Source organism: Artemia sp. Qi Xiang Cuo, chromosome 9, assembly GCF_049724085.1.
Source record: "Artemia sp. Qi Xiang Cuo chromosome 9, ASM4972408v1, whole genome shotgun sequence".
NCBI lineage: Eukaryota > Metazoa > Arthropoda > Branchiopoda > Anostraca > Artemiidae > Artemia > Artemia sp. Qi Xiang Cuo.
Window position 1 is genome coordinate 33,584,503 of NC_142802.1, and position 18,500 is coordinate 33,603,002.

Here is an 18,500-nt window from a genome sequence, read left to right on the forward strand (position 1 = left end):
TTATTTGCTTAGAAACAAATTTGGGCTATATATTTGCACATTAGGAGTAGAGGTAAAGCATAGCATATATTAAATACTTAACCTAACCTAACCTGAATCTTTGGTTAGAAAAAAAGTCCTGCTTTGGATCGAAAAATAAACTATTTCCATAAAATCTGAACTGAAAAAGGTTTTTTGACCGTAATCTCTAATTTTTTGTCAGAAAATTATGAAAAATATATTTCTCTGGCTTAAATGTTAAACTTCGGTTAGAAAAAGTCCAGCTTAGGATCGAAAAATAAGCTATTTCCATAAAAATTGAACTAATAAAGGTTTTTTGACCGTAAACTCTAGTTTGTTTGTAGGAAAATTATGGATATAATGAAAAATATTATGTAATCCTGTATCTTTGGTTAAGAAAAGTCCAGCTTTGGATCGAAAAATAAAGCATTTCCGTAAAAATTGAACTAATAAAGGTTTTTGACCGTAAACTATAGTTTTTTGTATGGAAAATGCATTTATCTGGCTCAAATGTGAAACTTTGGTTAGAAAAATTCCAGCTTTGGATCGAAAAACATGCCAGGCACCCTTTTACAGTGTTTTAGAGGGTGGCGACCCCAATTTTATTTGTTGTATTTACTGTTTCTTCTAATTTGACATGATAATGAATTAAAACTTCTGATGGCTTTAGTTGTCATTTATGTATTCATAGTAATTTGTTTAGTTGTAAGTTTGACATATCTTTATTTCTTCTCTTTCCATGGTTCAACCTCATCCCCTTAATTTTCTTTGAAAAACTTAGTTCTTGGGAAGATTTTTTCCAGGTTTCACTTAAGACATTAAATCTCATACAGGCTTTTATCAATGACACTAAATCTCGTCCCATCTGCATTACAAAAAATTCAAAATTTAGATATCTAGCTAATTGATGAATTTTAAACATGAAAATTATGGATATAATGAAAAATATTAAGTAATCCTGTTTATTACATTTATAGAACACCCCCGAGTATGTCCAAGAGGGAGAGAACATATGGGACGCGTGGAGTTCAACAGAATCTGAAGAAGAGTCCCTTCTTTTGAACAGTAGCGAATGTACTACAGATGATATAATGAAGATCTACTGCACAGAAGATGGACTATCCTATACATAAGATGATTTGGTACGGAGGGGGCCTTCGGGCCGACTCTCTGTCGAAGACGATGATCGCTTATATGAGGACATGCCACTTCTGAGGAATATAAAAATAATCAATAATGATGATGCCAGTATTCAAATACTTACTATACCATCACCTCAAATTGAAGTTATTATCGTTGAGGATGGGGCAGTGGAGGAGGATGTCATATATTTAAAAAGCATTATAAATATTGATTTAACGAATGAATAAATGATTAGAAGAATGATTTTATTTAAATAGCATTGATGAAAAAAAGAAATGGTTGATTTCTTAAGAAAAAAATACATTACACTGCTAACTTCTATGAATTTTTTTTATCTTTGATATTTTATTTCAGAAGTCTCTGCAGGTATCCTTACTCTAGGCTTAACGAGTAGGAGAAAATTAATATAGTACAAACAAATTCATTGTATGATTACGATATAAAACTTAACTATGGTAAGAATCTTTAGATTTATCCTTAAATAATATATGACAGCTCTTCCATCCTGATTTTCGATGTTTAAATTCCATTCCATTGAATAACCCCTTATTTTGTCTCTTAAATGACATCTATTTCTCTTCTCTACGATCATACCCATCACAACATTCACTATTATATCTTGCACAAAGCTCGTTTTTCATTAAGTTTTCATCACTGTCTTTCATAATATAGTTTGAGATATCTTTGTAGAAAAAGTCCCCCTTTCTCTGTCTCTTCTTTCGATCTTCCTTTTCAGCCGTATCGAACCTTGTTTTATGCGAGCTTGCTTGCAATCTGTATAAATTTCTCTCCATATCATTTTTGATTTTTCTCCTCATTTCCTCTCGATTTTTCTCCTCTATCCGTGCGTCTACACTGTCTGAACATGTAGTATGTTCACGATAATCCTCAAAATCATGATAATATCCTTTACATATAGAATAGTCTTCAAAGGGTCATGCATCTCATGATCAGGGGCAGATTGCGCAGGTATTAACGGCCTGGAAGGGGGGAGATGAGGTATGGGTGGGCTATACATCGTCGATCATTTTAGTGGTGTAGGATTATTATTACTATTCCTTGCCCTATTCATTGGGCCTGTCAACTCATAATTGTCCTAAAAAGGAAGAAAAATTTAGTATAAAATATTGACTCCCTGTTAGAGAACCTCCTTCTACAGAATTTATTGTAAGGCATAATTTTGTCTAGAAAGCATCAGTCATTGTCCCAAAGAAGCCCCTCCCCCCTTTTCAGTAGAGCAAAAAGTAAAAATTTGCGATGAAGAAGCTAGGCTTAGAAATCAAACGTTTTTATTACACAACTTGTGAGAAATAAACCTTGACAATCAGTAGTCTGTAGCCTTAGGCTAGAAATCAATGTTTCTATATATACCATTTAGAAAAAATTAAAAACATGACTAGAGACGCAACGCATATATTTGCACATTATTCCTCTAGGGTCAAAGGTTTATATCATTTAAAGGGGCCCGCGTTTCAATAAACCTTCTCATTGTAGGTATGTATCTTTTTCTTAACCGCTCTCCCACCTCATATAAACACTGAGTATTCAAAAAGGAAAACACATACTATATGAAACTATAAGTAACATCCATCCACTCTTGCAATTCAAAGGATTTACTGCAGTCAATTTGACGGGAATAAAAAAGCATCTTTTTCAGCAAAAACTCTGCTATCCTAATTCATATGGATTTAGCATACAGGATGCTCACTTGATGGGTGTCAATAATTATCCCCATTTAAATCTTTACGGAACTGATAAAAGTCGTAGTCGGAATCGGCATACCTAAGAGTTGACGGTTGTAAATTGTCACTTTTGCTTGGATATCGAAAGCATGAAAGTTACATGAATTTGTCAAAAAAGGGAATTATTTTCAATGAAAGAAATAAAATCGTTCACAGTGGGGGGTTTACATGGTAAAAAAGAGCGTGTTTTACGCTTTCTAGCGACTATAAACATCGATTAATGGAGATTTTTTTTTTTTGGGGGGGGGTATACCCTGAATTTGAATATGTTAGAGGGGGACTACAAAAAAATGATTTCATTTGGAAATAACCTATGAAAATTTACTAAACAGAACTCACATTATAAATCTGTGTAGCTAAAACTTCCAAGTCAACAATATCAGATGTACTCTCTATACTGTCTTGAGACTGTATGATAATTCAATGCTTGTCCATTATAAACAAAATCTCAAGGCTGTATTGTGATGTAAGAGAAACTTACGTAAGTCCATTGACCTAGAAAGAGACACGTGATCCTGTTCTCGTTAGCGGATTAATACACTTTGAATTATGTAATCATTTTCCCAGAAATCTCGTCCCCTTCAATTATGTAAATCGATTTCTCAGAAATTCTGTCCCCTCAAGTGGATCAATGCATTGCCCCTTTAGAATTCAGTGCGCATGTGCAAACTTCGTCCCGGATCAATACACTTAGAAACACTCCCTGATTGACCTTGAAAAAGACACGAGATCCTGTCCCGTTAGCGGATCAAAACACTTAGAAACATCCCCTGATTGACCTTGAAAAAGACACGTGATCCTGTCCCGTTAGCGGATCAATACCAATGTACCGTTAGTATTCAGTGCGCATGTGCAAACTTCGTCCCGGAGTCAATACACTTAGAAACATCCCCTGATTGACCTTGAAAAAGGTGTCATTGACCTGTTAGTGAATCAATAAACTGACTGTGACGTCACTCCCCCTGGACTGGCACCCCCTTTTTTACTCTTAACATTATAGAAAATTACCTCATTATTATGATTATTTGCATTATTATATATCTTATTTCTAACCGTATTAATAATTTAATTTTTCCAATTCTGAAAACTATTTTTATTAAATTTCTCTTTTTTGCACCACTTATCAATAAATAAATATAAATCATTATTTAACCCACTAAGCACATTAGAGGGTTTTAGATTATTATAAAGACAGAATTGAGCCCCCATTTTCATTGTACTTTGAAAATCCATTTGTTTTATTATTGCAAAATCACCTGTTATAATATGTTCGTAAGTTGGATTTACAAATGGTAAAAATTGCTCGCACTTACACACAGGTTTACAGTTACTATCTATGTCAAAATTCTTAAGTATTAAATTTTGAAAATTATAATTAAAAATCATTTTTCCTATTGTTTTTGAGAGCTTATATGTTATAATTGGATTATTCTTATAATTTAAATTACTAGGAAAGGCCTGTTTCACATCACGCTGGTTTAAAATTCCAGTTAAATTTATATACTCTATTTGTTTACTTCTAAAATTTATAGATAAATGTAATCTCTTCTCCTTATTAACAGTCTTATCAGACTTTTCGTCCTTTGAAATATAATTGGTTGTAGCTAAAATACATACCGTATCATAAATTAGTTTAGTTTTTGAATTACATGGTGTATTATTATTTATAATCCAAAATAATTTTATTAATTTTTTTATAACTTATTTAAACATTTTATTATACTAGCCATACCATTAGACTTAAATAGCTGCCAAAAATCCCTCAAATAAATATTTAAATCTATATTATTTTTTCTATTATTTTTCCTATGCCCTCTTGATTGAATTTTACGTTTAAAGGGATGATTAAAAGAAGGATGATCAATTAAACCATTTATAAAATTAAAAACAACATTAGATATGTCTCCATATTTAGCCACTCGGTCATTCAACCCGAAAGGATAAGCAGTACCGAGGGCATTGATCCAATAATCTTCACGTTTACGTAATTTTATATTTCTCTCTTCTTTAGTTAAATTATTTAAATTCAAATTTTCCTAAATTGTAATAGTTAAATTAGTTAAAGAGCAGGTACCATTATTACAGTGTTGTACTAGATAATTATTAGTTTTTTCACGTAAATTGTGCTTTTGTGTCCCGAAAATCTAACATACATATTGTTAATACTTTCTCTCACATATTGTAAGCCACAGATTTTACATTCTAATAGATAAATAATATTAGTTGTTTTACAATTTACATTACCCAGAGGTAAACATTCAAAATTTTTATTATATAAAGTGCTCTTTACGATAACCCGAGGGTTAACATAGTCTCGGCAAAGAAAACAACGACCGGTACACTTACCAATATCCGGTAGATCGCCTTGAATGTTACTATTAGTTGTTTTAATCATTAAAATATCAAGCAATAAAACCATAACGACATACCAAACAAAATCCGAACCATATCCAAAAGTCAAGCCCATTTCCATTAACCATAAGACCGTTCTAACAACCAAAAACAAAAACAAAATAAAATCTCCAAATAATTATCCGTATCAGGTTAAAACCTGGATCAGGGTTACGGTCTTGCGCTGCGTTCCCTCCCTTGGTAACGTTTTACCTTTTTTTTGGTACTGTTTTGTTATCTGTAACACACGCGAGAAGTGAAGTTTGGCTATTGCTAATGAAATAAAACAAAATAGGATGAAAATGCAATAGTTTAGAAACAAATTTCGGCTATATATTTGCACATCAGGGGGGCGGGGGATAAAGCGTAGCATATATTAAATACATAACCTAACCTAATCTAGGTACCTTTTCCCCCCTAAACCCCAAAAAACAATAGTTTAAATATTGTAAACGCAATGACAAACCCCGGTTTGCGATCGGATTCTCTATTGACAGATGCCTGTTTTACTAGTTTCTTTTATCATCTATCGTACGTGTGTTTCAGATAAAAGAACAGTACCTTTTTTCCTAGCCACCTTATGCTGAATAAATTACTCCCACAATTTTTTTTTTCTTTAGTTTCTTGTAATTTTTCATCTCTATAGTAAAATTTTTAGTTTTTTTTTATGATGTGGATCCCTCTAAATACTACTACCTTTTTTATTATTATTATTATTTAATACCAGTTTCTTTTTAAATAAATAACGTTCTAGAATATTCAAAGAATCTGCAGCTCCTCGGGAGATTAACCGATCAAGGCCGCATCATTAGCAAAAAGTAAAAGGGATAACGTAAAGTTTTCCATCGAAATCGATGTGGTCCATTCCTTTCTAAAATGATTAACTGTATTATTAACATCCAAAGTAAACAATCGTGACAATATGCTACTACCTTGTTCTGATACAACTTCTAATTTCAAAGGGCTACGATAGGTCTTTGCCTACAAAACTTACTGTACCTATTTTTATCCGACATATATCAGCTAATTTCCTAACGAAAAGTCTTGGTATGCCTAACCTTAGAAATTACATAAAGACAATCCTATCAGTTCTATCAAGACCTTTTTCGAAATCTAAAAGTATTATATACAGCCTTTTCTTTCCCTTTAGAATTTTTTTTTACAAACAAAGCAATGTAAAGAAAAACTGGAGCAAGCATTAAAACATGAACTAAGGAGTTATGAAGTGGGGGACCATGGATAAAATTGCTGAGGATCTGGAAGATGCAGCTAGACGGCATAATAGTAAAATATTGTACTGGTATGGTTGTAAATTGAGAGGGAGTAGTCAATCGAAATCTAAAAATATTATGTACAACCTTTTCTTTCCCTTTAGAATTTTTTTCTACAAACAAAGCAATGTAAAAAAAAAAAAACTGGAGCAAGCATTAAAACATGAACTAAGGAATTATTAAGTGGGGGCCATGGATAAAATTGCTGAGGATCTGGAAGATGCAGCTAGACGGGATAATAGTAAAATATTCTACTGGTATGGTAATAAATTGAAAGGGAGTAGTTAATCCGGACTTGTCCCAGTCAAAGATAGGAACGAGGCTAAAATTCGTGATAAGGAAAGAGTTGAAGAGAGATGGGCAGAACAATTTGAGAATGTGCTAAACCGAGATACAGTTGCAGGAAAGGATATAGAGGAAATGTGACACCTTGGATGTGAAGGAAGATTTGTTTTGTGAGGAAGAATTAGCGACAGTACTAAAAGGATTAAGAATAATAAGTCTCCAGGTGTTGATAGTGTGGTAAATAAGTTTCTTAAATATGGTGGCTCTGAGGTTAGAAATAAGTTATCGAAGAATATGAATATGACTTTTGAAAAAAGGGAAGTACCTAGCAATTTTAGGAAAACCTTAATCAATTTCAATTTTATTCAATTCAATTTATTATTCGAATAAAAACATAACACAAACATCAATAACAATAAAGATCCTAGAAGAGAACTTGTCGAGGACCAAACAAAAAAAAATAAATAAAAAATAAAGTGACAACGAAAAAAAGATAGAAGGATAAAACATGGGTAATTAAAGCAAATTGGTTAAAAGTTGAAAGATTAAATTATATTATCAAGTTTTGTTACATTGTTGTACAGCGTGCAGAAACTTGTGACTAGCTCAACACTGGAGGGTGTTTTGTTCCATTGAATAATAGATTTGTAAATGGGAGATTGTTGGGCAGCGCTAGAAACGCATTTAGGAATTATAAAGGCTCTATTGGATGAACGGAGACAGTGGGATTCCGAATTATTAATGTTATAATAGGTTAGTAGTTGAGGAGGAAGATTATTGTGGAAAGCAGAGTAAGCAAGCGATAAGTTTCGTTTTTGTATGATTTGATCTAGTGGAGCTACGCCAAAATCTGAGTACAAATCACGGGATGGATATAGACGGGGAAGCCGAAAAACTGCTTTAGTGGCACGGTTTTGGGCATACTTGAGCTTTTTTAGTGAAGGACCGGTTTGTATTTCCCCAAACTGATCCGCAATAAGAAAAGTAAGGAAAAATAAAGGAATAATATAGGGTAACTAGGATGTCAGGAGAAAGAAAATAATTCACATGGTTAATAATAGCTACTTGTCTCAAAATTATTGCTGTGATGTAAGAAATATGATTAGAGAATGACAAGCATGAGTAAATAAATACACAAAGAAACTTGGCAACCTCCACTTATGGGAGGAAGTCCAATGAGTACTTGAGACCAAGAGCAGGTTGGGTGTACGTCTTTGTTGTAGGAGGTTCTGAATATTACTAATCGACTGTTGTTTGCTATTAATGGTCATGTTATTCGTAAGGCACCACGCCTGGACTCGGTTCAGAAGGACTTGGGCAGAGGTTTTTGCCGATGGTAAATTGGTGCAAGTGATGAAGAAGTTACTGTCATCAGCAAATAATAAGATAATAAGATCCATAATAAGATCCATAATAAGATAATTGATATATAGGAGAAATTAATTAAAAAACTTTTTCACAAAATAAGTTTTTCAAAGAAAAGTAAAGAACTCCATTAAACAAAAAATGAGCAAAAATAAAATCAAATAATCTACCAAGCGTTAAACTACCACAAATCAGCATCGATAAATAAATGAAACCCAAAACGAACAGAAATTACAATAAATAACCGAGTCAAACTCAAAACGAGCAGCAATTAAAATAAGTTGGGCGCAAATGGTTTTACATTTATGACTTTAATAAATCACATAGTTTTATCATTCTGATTACTGGACATTAGTATATGTATATAAAACTGGCAATGCACATTCATTTATATTTTTTTCAGTAAAGTGCACATTTTGTTCTGGCCTTGGGATGACATGGGGGTATTGAGCCCAACTTATGTTAATTTCTGATCGTTTTGAGTTTGACTCGGTTATTTATTGTAATTTCTGTTCTTTTTGGGTTTCATTTATTTATCAATGCTGATTTGTGGTAGTTAAAAAGGGCACAAAAAGGGCACTTTCGAATGTCAAAAAGGGCACAAGGCTTTTCGATTTCCAATCTAATGAGCCCTTTTGAAGTTTCTACGACAACACTTTCAATAAAAACCTTATATGCCCCCAGGGCAAAACTTACAACGCTTGTCCTGAGAGCTGGGGGGGGGGATGGTGTCATCCTCAAAGACCTAATTTCCAGGACTTTCTGCAACGTTGAACAAAATGGCTATCTGAAAATTTCGATTGGATGGTTTTAGGGGAACGGTGGGCGTGAGAGGGGGATTAGTTACCCTCCAATCACTTTCAACTATTAAAAAGGGCACTAGCCCTCTCAATTTCCAATTGAATGAGCTCCTTTTTAAGTTTTTACGGCAACTCTATCTATAAAAACCGTATATGCCCCAGGGCGTAACTTACAAACTTTGCCCTGGGGGCTCTGGGTGGTTTGTCATCCTTAAATACATAATTTCCAGAACTTTCAACTATGTTGAACAAAATGGCTATATCTAAACTGTGATTGAATGTTTTTGGGGAAATGATGGGCGTGAGTAATTACTCTCCACCCACTTTCGACTATTAAAAAGAGCAATTTCTATTTCCAATCAAATCAGCCCTTTTTGAAATTTATACAACAACTTTCTATGTAAACCTTATATGCCCCCAGGGAATAACTTACAACCCTTGCACTAAGGGCTCTAATGGGGTTATCATCCTAAAAGACCTAATTTCCAGAATTTTCGACTACGTTGAACAAAATGGATATCTCAAAACTTTGATTGAATATGTTTGGGGAAATGGTGGGCGTGACACGGGGGTTAGTTGCCCTTCAATCGCTTTCGACTATTAAAAGGGCACTAGCCATTTCAATTTTCAATCGAATGAGCCCTTTTTGAAGTTTCTACGACAACGCGTTCTATTAAAACCTTAACTTCCCCCAGGGCATAACTTACAACCCTTGCCCTGAGGGCTGTGGGGGAGTGTCCTCCCCAAAAACATAATTTCTATCTGGAAATCAACAACGCTGAACAAAATGGCTATCTAAAAAATTTTTTTGGATTTGTATGGGGAAAAGGTGGGCAAGAGTGGGGGGTTAGTTGCCCTCCAATCGAATGAGCCCTTTTTCAAGTTTCTGCGACAAAGATTTCAATAAAAACTTATATGCCCTCAGGGCATAACTTATAACCCTTGCCCTGAAGACTTTGGGAAGAGTGTCCTGCTCAAAGGTATAACTTCCTGAACTTTAAACTATGTGGAACAAAATGGCTTTCTCAAAATTTTGATTGAATATGTTTGGGAAAATGGTGGGCATAAAAGGGTGCTAGTTGCCTTCCAATCATTTTCGACTATTGAAAAGGTTACTAGCCGTTTCAATTTCCGATAGAATGAGCCCTTTTTTAAGTTTCTACAACAACGCGGTCTATAAAAACCTTATATGCCCCAGGGCATAATTTACAACTCTGGCCCTGGAGGCTTTGGGGGAGTGTTCTCCTCAAAAACATAATTTCTATCTGGAAGTCAACAACGCTGAAAAAATGGCTATCTAAGAATTTTCATTGGATGTGTTTGGGGAAAAGGTGGCCGAGAAAGGGGGGTTAGTTGTCCTCAAATCAGTTTTGACTATTAAAAAGGGCACTAGACCTTTGAATTTCCCATTGAATGAGCCCTTTTTCAAGTTTCTACGACAAAGATTTCGATAAAAACTAATATGCCCCCAGGGCATAACTTATAACCTTTGCTCTGAAGACTGTGGGGGGAGTGTTCTACTCAAAGGTATAATTTCCTGAACTTTAAACTGCGTGGACCGAATGGCTATCTCAAAATTCTGATTGGATGTGTTTGGGGAAATGGTGGGCGTAAAATGGGTCTTATTCGCCCTCCAATTGTATACGAAAATTAAAAAGGGCACTAGCCGTTTCAATTTCTATTCGAATGAGCCATTTTTAAAGTTTCTACAGCAACGTGTACAAAAAGAACCTTATATGCCCCCAGGGCCTAAATTACAACCCTTGCACTGAGGGCTTTGAGGAGGTTGTCATCCTCAAAGACCTAATTTACAGAACTTAAAACAACATTGAAAAAAATTGACATCTCAAAACTTTGGTTGTACGTGCTTGGGGAAAGGTGGGCATGAGAGGGAGGTTAATTGCCCTTCAATTACTTTCGACTAATAAAAAGGGCACTAGCCCTTTGAATCTCCAATCGAATAAGCCTTATTTGAAGTTTGTACGTCAACTCCTTCTACAAAAACCTTATATGCTCCCCAGGGCATAACTTACAACCCTTGCCCTGAAGGCTGTGGGGGAGTTTCCTCTTCAAAAACATAATTTCTATTTGGAAATCAACTACGCTGAACAAAATGGCTATTTCAAAAATTTTGATTAGATGTGTTTCGGGAAACGGCGGGCGTCGAAGGGGTGTTAGTTGCCTTCCGATCAGTTTCGACTATTAAAAAGGGCGCAAGCCAATCCAATTTCCAATTGAATGAGCCCTTTTTGAAGTTTCTACGACAACTTCTTTGATACGAAGTGCCCTGCTCTAAGGGAAAAAATAAGAAATAATACTTCGTGCCAACATCGTTCTTATGCGCCCTCAGGTCATAACTTAAAACCCTTGCCCCGAGGGTTGTGGGAGAGTGTCCTCCTCAAAAACATATTGTCTATCTGGATATCAACTACGCTCAACAAAATGGCTATCTCAAAATTTTGATTGGATGTGTTTTGGGGAATGTTGGGCGTGGGGGGTGGGGGCTAGTTGCCCTCCAATCACTTTCTACTATTAAAAAGGGTACTAGCCCTTTGAATTTTCCAATCGAATTAGCCTTTTTTGAAGCTTTTACGACAACGCCTTCTATAAAAACCTTATATGCCCCTAGGGCATAACTTACAACCCTTGCCATGAAGGCAGTGGGGGAGTGTCCTCCTCAAAAACATAATTTCTATATGGAAGTCATTTACTCTGAACAAAATGGCTATCTCAAAATTTTGATTGGATGTGTTTCGGGAAATGGTGGGCGTGGAAGGGGAGTTGGTTGCCTTACAATCACTTTTGACTATTAAAATGGGCGCAAGCCACTCCAGTTTCCACTTGAATGAGCCCTTTTCGAAGTTTCTACGACAACTTCTTTGACACGAAGTGCCCTGCTCTAAAGGAAAAAATAAATAAATGATAGATTGTGCCAAGATCATTCTTATATGCCCTCAGGGCATAACTTAAAACCCTTGCCCCGAGGGTTTTGGGGGTGTTTCCTCCTCAAAAATGTATTTTCTCTCTGGAAATCAACTACTTTGAACATAATGGCTATTTCAAAATTTTGATTGGATGTGTTTGGGGGAATGATGGGCGTGGGGGGGGGGGCTAGTTGCCCTCCAATCAATTTTGTCTATTAAAAATGACAAAACCCCTTTTAATTTACGATCGAATGAGCCTGTTTTGAAGTTTCTACGAAAATGCCTTCTATAAAAACCTTATTGGCCCCCAGGGCATAACTTACAGCCCTTGCCCTGAAGGCTCTGGGGGAGTGTCCTCCTCAAAAAGATAATTTCTATCTGGAAGTCAACTACGCTGAACAAAATGGCTATCTAAAAATTTTGTATTGGATGTGTATCGGGAAATGGTGGGCGTGGAAGAGGTGTTAGTTGCCTTACAATCACTTTCGACTATTAAAAAGGGCATAAGCCACTCCAATTTCCAATTTAGTGAGCCCTTTCCGAAGTTTCAACGACAACTTCTTCGATACGAAGTGCCCTGCTTAAAGGAAAAAATAATAAATTATACATTTTGCCAACATCGTTCTTATATGACCTCAGGGCACAACTTAAAACCCTTGCCCCGAGGGTTGTGGGGGAGTGTCCTCCTCAAAATTATATTTTCTATCTGGAAATCAACTACGCTGAACAAAATGGCTATATCAAAATTTTGATTGGATGTGTTTGGGGGAATGACGGGCATGGGGGGGGGGGCGAGTTGCCGTCCAATCACTTTCGACTATTAAAAGGGGCACTAGCCACTCCAATTTCCCATCGAATGAGCCCTTTTCAAAGTTTCTACGACAATTCCTTCGATACGAAGTGCCCGGGTATGGAGAAGAAAAAAAATAATAAATTGTGCCCACATCGTTCTTTACTTAGGCAGCGCTATCGCGCTGCCTATGATAAAATCGGGCCTAGAACGGAGCCTTGTCGGACACCCCTCCGAACAGGTAAGGGCTGAGAGGGTACTCCACCTAAGCCCACGCTCTGTACCCTTCCAGATAGATAAGAATCAAACCAAGAGAGGGGAACACCACGAATACCGTAACTATTTAGTTTACTTAATAAAATACTATGATCGACCGTGTCAAAGGCCTTAGAGAAATCCAAAAATAAGCCCAATACAATTTTTAAGGTCGAGTTGTGAGCATATGAACTGTGTAGCGTCAATTAGAGCATGAGAAGTTCAAAATTTCGGCCAAAAGCCATATTGGTGAGGAGAAATCAAGGAAACGGAGTGCTGACTGCCAAACAGAAAGGGAGACAGACGTCTGAAGATAATTCTCTCGAGCAATTTGGATATAACAGGAAGAGTTGAGATTGGACGATAATTACCTATCTCAGTTGGATCACTCTTTTTTAGAACTGGAATAACAAGGGCTGATTTTAGTAAATCAGGGAAACCTCCGTGGGCTAAAGATAGGTTGGCAATGTGCTTGATGGGCTCGTAAACAAAAGGAGATATGGTCTTCAGGAGCTTATTACTTAATCCAAGACAGTCAGGTGTAAAGCTAATAGGGAGAGAACCGATGATTTGGAGTACCTCATTGCTATTAGTTGGGCAGACAAACATAGATCTAGAATTGAAGCAAGGGAGTACAGCCTGTAAGGAGGAGCGGGAGTCAGTATGAGGGACATTAGAAAAAAAATTATTAAATGCGTCAGTTGCACGTAAAGGGTCAATTAATCTGCCATTTGTGTCTTTAAGGCGAATAGGTATAGACTTTGAATTTCTATTTTTTGAGACTATACCATTAATGGTGAACCAAATCTTTTTCAGGTTTCCTTTGCAATTGACAATTTTTGTATAATAATATTTTTTTCGCTTCACGGATGAGTTTAGTGTACAAGTTTTTATAGTTTTTATAATTTGATAGGTCAATATCACTACTGGTCTTACAGGCTAACTTATATAATTTGTTTTTACGATATGAGGAGACAATGAGGCTATGTGACATCCAGGGGCATATAGGGATAGTTTTCCGGTTAGGTTTACGAATAGGAAAAGTTGAATGCATTATGTCACTTAGTCGTTGAGCAAAACCATTTGTGGAAGGATTTACCTCTTGACAACTTAAAACATCGGACCAGTCAATGGTTCTTAGTCAATGAATAAAATGGGTTATATTTGCAGAGCTGTAATTTCTAGTAGGCGTTGGAATATTAATTCTAGAGCGTAGAGGTAGGGGTTGCGAAGGTAGTGACAAGTAAATAAGAAAATGGTCTGACAGATCCGAAAATATTATATTAGAGGACACGTCATTTCCCAGGGAAGTAGATACGAAAATGCTATCAATTAATGTTGAACTTGATCTCACAGGTTCAACTCTACTGGGGAAAAAAATTGTGGGTAGAAGACCACTCGCGGTTACTGATTCAAAAAAAGTGTCAGATTCACTATTTTTACCAACATTGAGTAGGTTACAGTTAAAGTCCCAAAGAACTATTGCTTTTTTATGGGGTAGATTAATAAAATTAGAGAAAGCATCGAACAGATTACAAAAACATGAGGTCGGAAAAGGAGGAGGTTTATAAAACGAGGAGAGTATATAGGAATTTTGGCCGATAAATATGTTAACAATTATTGAATAAATACATCTGAGTTTTATTTGTGTAGAGAAAATAGATTCGCACTCTGATAGCCTGGTAAAATTTACATTCAAACGGATGTAAAGTGAGATACCCCCAGAACACTTCAATCTCCTGGGGATATGAATTATTTGGTAACCAAGGAGTAAAAAATCACTAGTGTCATCATTATCGGAAAGCCATGTCTCTGTTAATCCTATTACGTCAGAAGGGCAGACATCATTGAATGAAATTAAATCTTTAAACTTGAGCCACTTATCCCGGATGCTTCTGATGTTGAAACAAAGAACATTAAGGGAATTATTATTGACTAGTTTTGGCTTCACATTGGTAGCAAAATCGAGAATATCAAGGTATTTACAATTAGCATGAGTTAAGGTATCATCGGGGCTGCTTATAGGATGGGCACGCTGGTTATTTTCTATATCGGAATAATTAAAACCAATGTTATTAGAAAAGGATAAATTAGCGAAAAACAAAAAGTCACACATTAATTGGTCGTCAGGCATTGTTGGGTATCTTCTCGCTTGGGTTTTGCTTTGAACATCATCCTCGCCCGAAGAGACTTTGTGAGGGGTCGTCAATTTCTGTGTTACTCTGTTGGTCGGCTTTTTCTTTTTTATTTTTATTTTGCTATGGATTGGGGCTTCTACCATCGTTTCAGGTGCTGGTGATTCTTTCAAATTTCTGGGAGCGTAGTAATGGCCTTTTTTTAAGGATATTTTTTAGTTCAGCTGGTTCACTGCCAATCTCGATAAGATGGGAAACTGCGAGGTATGTGGCTAACATTTGCCATTCTTGGTTATAATGATGATTAACTTGTGGATGCGATAAAACTGGAAGTTGGGAAGAGGAAGGCTGCGATTTGGCGTTAAATAGAGCACATTGAGTGGAACACTGGGTAAATGAGAAGCTTTATCTATTTGGGGTGGGACCTGTTTCCTCTGGTTCTTTGAAACTTCAATTTGGCTATTTAAGGGTCGACTTGGAGTTGGTTGTCTAGGGATTGTAGCGGCTACGACGGAGTAGGGCAAGTTCAACCTCACAGAGGTTTGGAGGATCTCGGCTCTCTTGTGATAGGCCGGACAAAGCTGTTTCTCAAGTACCGTGTGCCCCTTATTATTACAATTTTTACAGTAGGCGTCTTTCTCGCTGCAAATTTCTGTAATATGGCTAGGTTTACCACATTTTCGACATGATTGGAGTGACTGTTTACAATTATTTTTGCTATGACCATGAGCTAGGCAAATTGTGCATTGTAGGGGCTTTGGTTTATAGGACTTATGGCAAAGAGCCATACCATACAAAAAAACTTCTCTTTTTAACTCGTTTTTGCATACAATGAGCACTGAGCGATTGGGTATAAGATTACCATGATTTTCAAGCTGAGGTTTGTGGCTGTTGTTGGTTGGACGGGATGACCCGAAGAGTCAATTAGTTTTGCTGTAAATTCCTCTATTGGTATACCGGTGTCAACACCAGAAATCACGTATGTATACGACTTTTCTACTTCTTTTGAAGTGGCAAAGATTTTTAAACCCTCAACGATTAGTTCCTTGGACCTTGAAAGGACTGAATCCGCGACCTTGTGAGAGATTAAATAACGATCTATCATACCGTCTTTCAGGAAAACTACTTCAAAAAGTTGAGTTAGCTAGTAGAAATATAGGCTTTCTAGTATCCATTAACTGATCTCTAGTAAAGGGTTGACCATTGGTTTTCTTGATGGTCACAATGTAATAGTATGGCTGATCTAAAGAGCTAGGTAGTGATTCAATTGGTGGGGAATCATCAGAGAGTGATATAATCTCAGGTTGGGGTTCTCCAGGGGGTGATCTAGTTGCATCATTTTTTCTTTTTTTGCCAAGGGTTTTACCAGTACTTTTAGCTTGAAGAATGTTTAGGGCTTTTATCCCCTTAAGATGTGTGGTTGATTTAGACATAAGAGTCAGGGGGGGGGGAGGAGGGTTCTAGTTGAGTTTCTTTTTGAGGGCAGGAAAGGTGAGACATCTATGAATTTTTCAGGAGGTTACTTTTTGTCAGACATGAGCTATTTGGAACTAAAAATTTCACCTCTGATTTCTTTCACTGTTCAGGACTATAATACAAATCCTATAATCCAATTAACAAGAACCAAGGTCACTAATATCGCTTAGGAAAGTCCAGGGACATGCACGGTCAGTAAATGTTTAAGTTACACACGGGGAATTTTGACTGGCAAATACCAAGAGTGAAAACACCAATTAGATGTTAACACCGCGGAAGCAAGTTCATAACTGATCAAACCACTGTTTAAGAAAGGTGATAAGACTGATAAGAGTGAGTCTGGTAGTTACCGAGGCATTAGTCTGGTCTCCGTAGGTAGCAAATTACTTAGTAATATGATACTTTTTAAACTGAGAGATGCTGTAGAAGAGTTATGAGAGAAGAACAGTGGGGTTTTAGGATAGGTAGACGATGCGTCCATGAGCGCCCATAGGCTGAATTCCAGGGGGGCCGTACCTGGTCTAATTGGCTATTTTAATACTATATAACAGAAATCTAAAAATAAGGCAGCATCATCCATCCAGGAGGGGGCTGGCACCCCCTCCTGCCTCCCTTATGGGCGCCCATGGCTGCGTCGACCCAATTTTCGCTCTTCGGTTAATAATTAAAAAGTGCCTGAATTATCAAACACCTTTGGTCCTCAGTTTTGTAGATTATGAGCAAGCGTTTGATTATGTTGATAGAAGAGCTCTAGCGAAGGTCTTATCCTTCTATGGTATACCAGAAAAATACATTAAAGTGTTTAGGGCTATGTACGAGAATAACACTGCTGTGGTTTAGGTAGGAAATGGGCTTAGCAGCTGGTTTCGTATTAAATCATGATTTAAGCAGGGTTGTCTTCTATCCCTCTTTATATAGATTATTTTGATGGACTTGGTCTTAAGGAGCACAGGAAAGGCAATGGGAGACTACGGAATTAAATGGGGAGGAAAAACTCTCCTGATCCTAAATTATACCGATGATTTTAGCATCTTTGATGAAAATGTGAGCAAAATTAGGAAACTTCTAGAGGTTTTGCAAGTGCAGGGTGCTAGAATAGGTTTGAAAATTAATGTTAAGAAGACTAGGTTACTAAGGCTAGGAATAAGTGAAGATGAAAAGGAAGCATTGGGTAAGAAAAAGATTCATTAGGTCGACAGCTTTACTTACCTTGTTAGTATTATTAGTATATACGGTGGGATCAGTGAAGATGTTAAAAGTAGTATAGCCAAGGCTCAGGTTTTTTTTTCACAGTTAAAAAAGGTTTAGAAGAATAGGAACATGAGTGTGCAAATCAAGATTAGAATATTGGAAGCTGCGGTGATGTTAGCGGTCAAATATGACTCTGAAGCACGGGCACTCCGAAAAACAGATAAAGATCTGCTAGATGTTTTCCGGAGAAATTGCCTACGGAATGCTATGGGGACCCAGCTGACTCACCGTATTTCAAACAGTAGGCTATACAGAAAGTGTGGTTCAATCCTGCTTTCTAGGGCTATAATGACAGAAAGGTTCAGTTGGCTAGGGCATGTTCTGCGGATGAAGGATGACCTGAAGGACTAGGACCCTATCTATAGTCTTGAAATCTTCACGAAACACTGCTTGTTCTTTGAAACCCTATGTTTTACCAAGCAATCCGCTGATCTAGAATCTAATATACTTTTTAGTACCATACTAAGTCTAATGCTAGCAATATTGGGCAACAACTAGCCTACTGTTGTCGGCTGGGTCTCCTATTTGAATAGCGGTAAAATCTAAAATGTTTTCCATAACGATTACACAAAGGTATCTGGTGTTTAACTATTTAATTGTATTCCTGACTTGAACATAGACTCATTTCACCATAAGACTTATTATGATCCAATTAGCCTAAGCACCATCCAC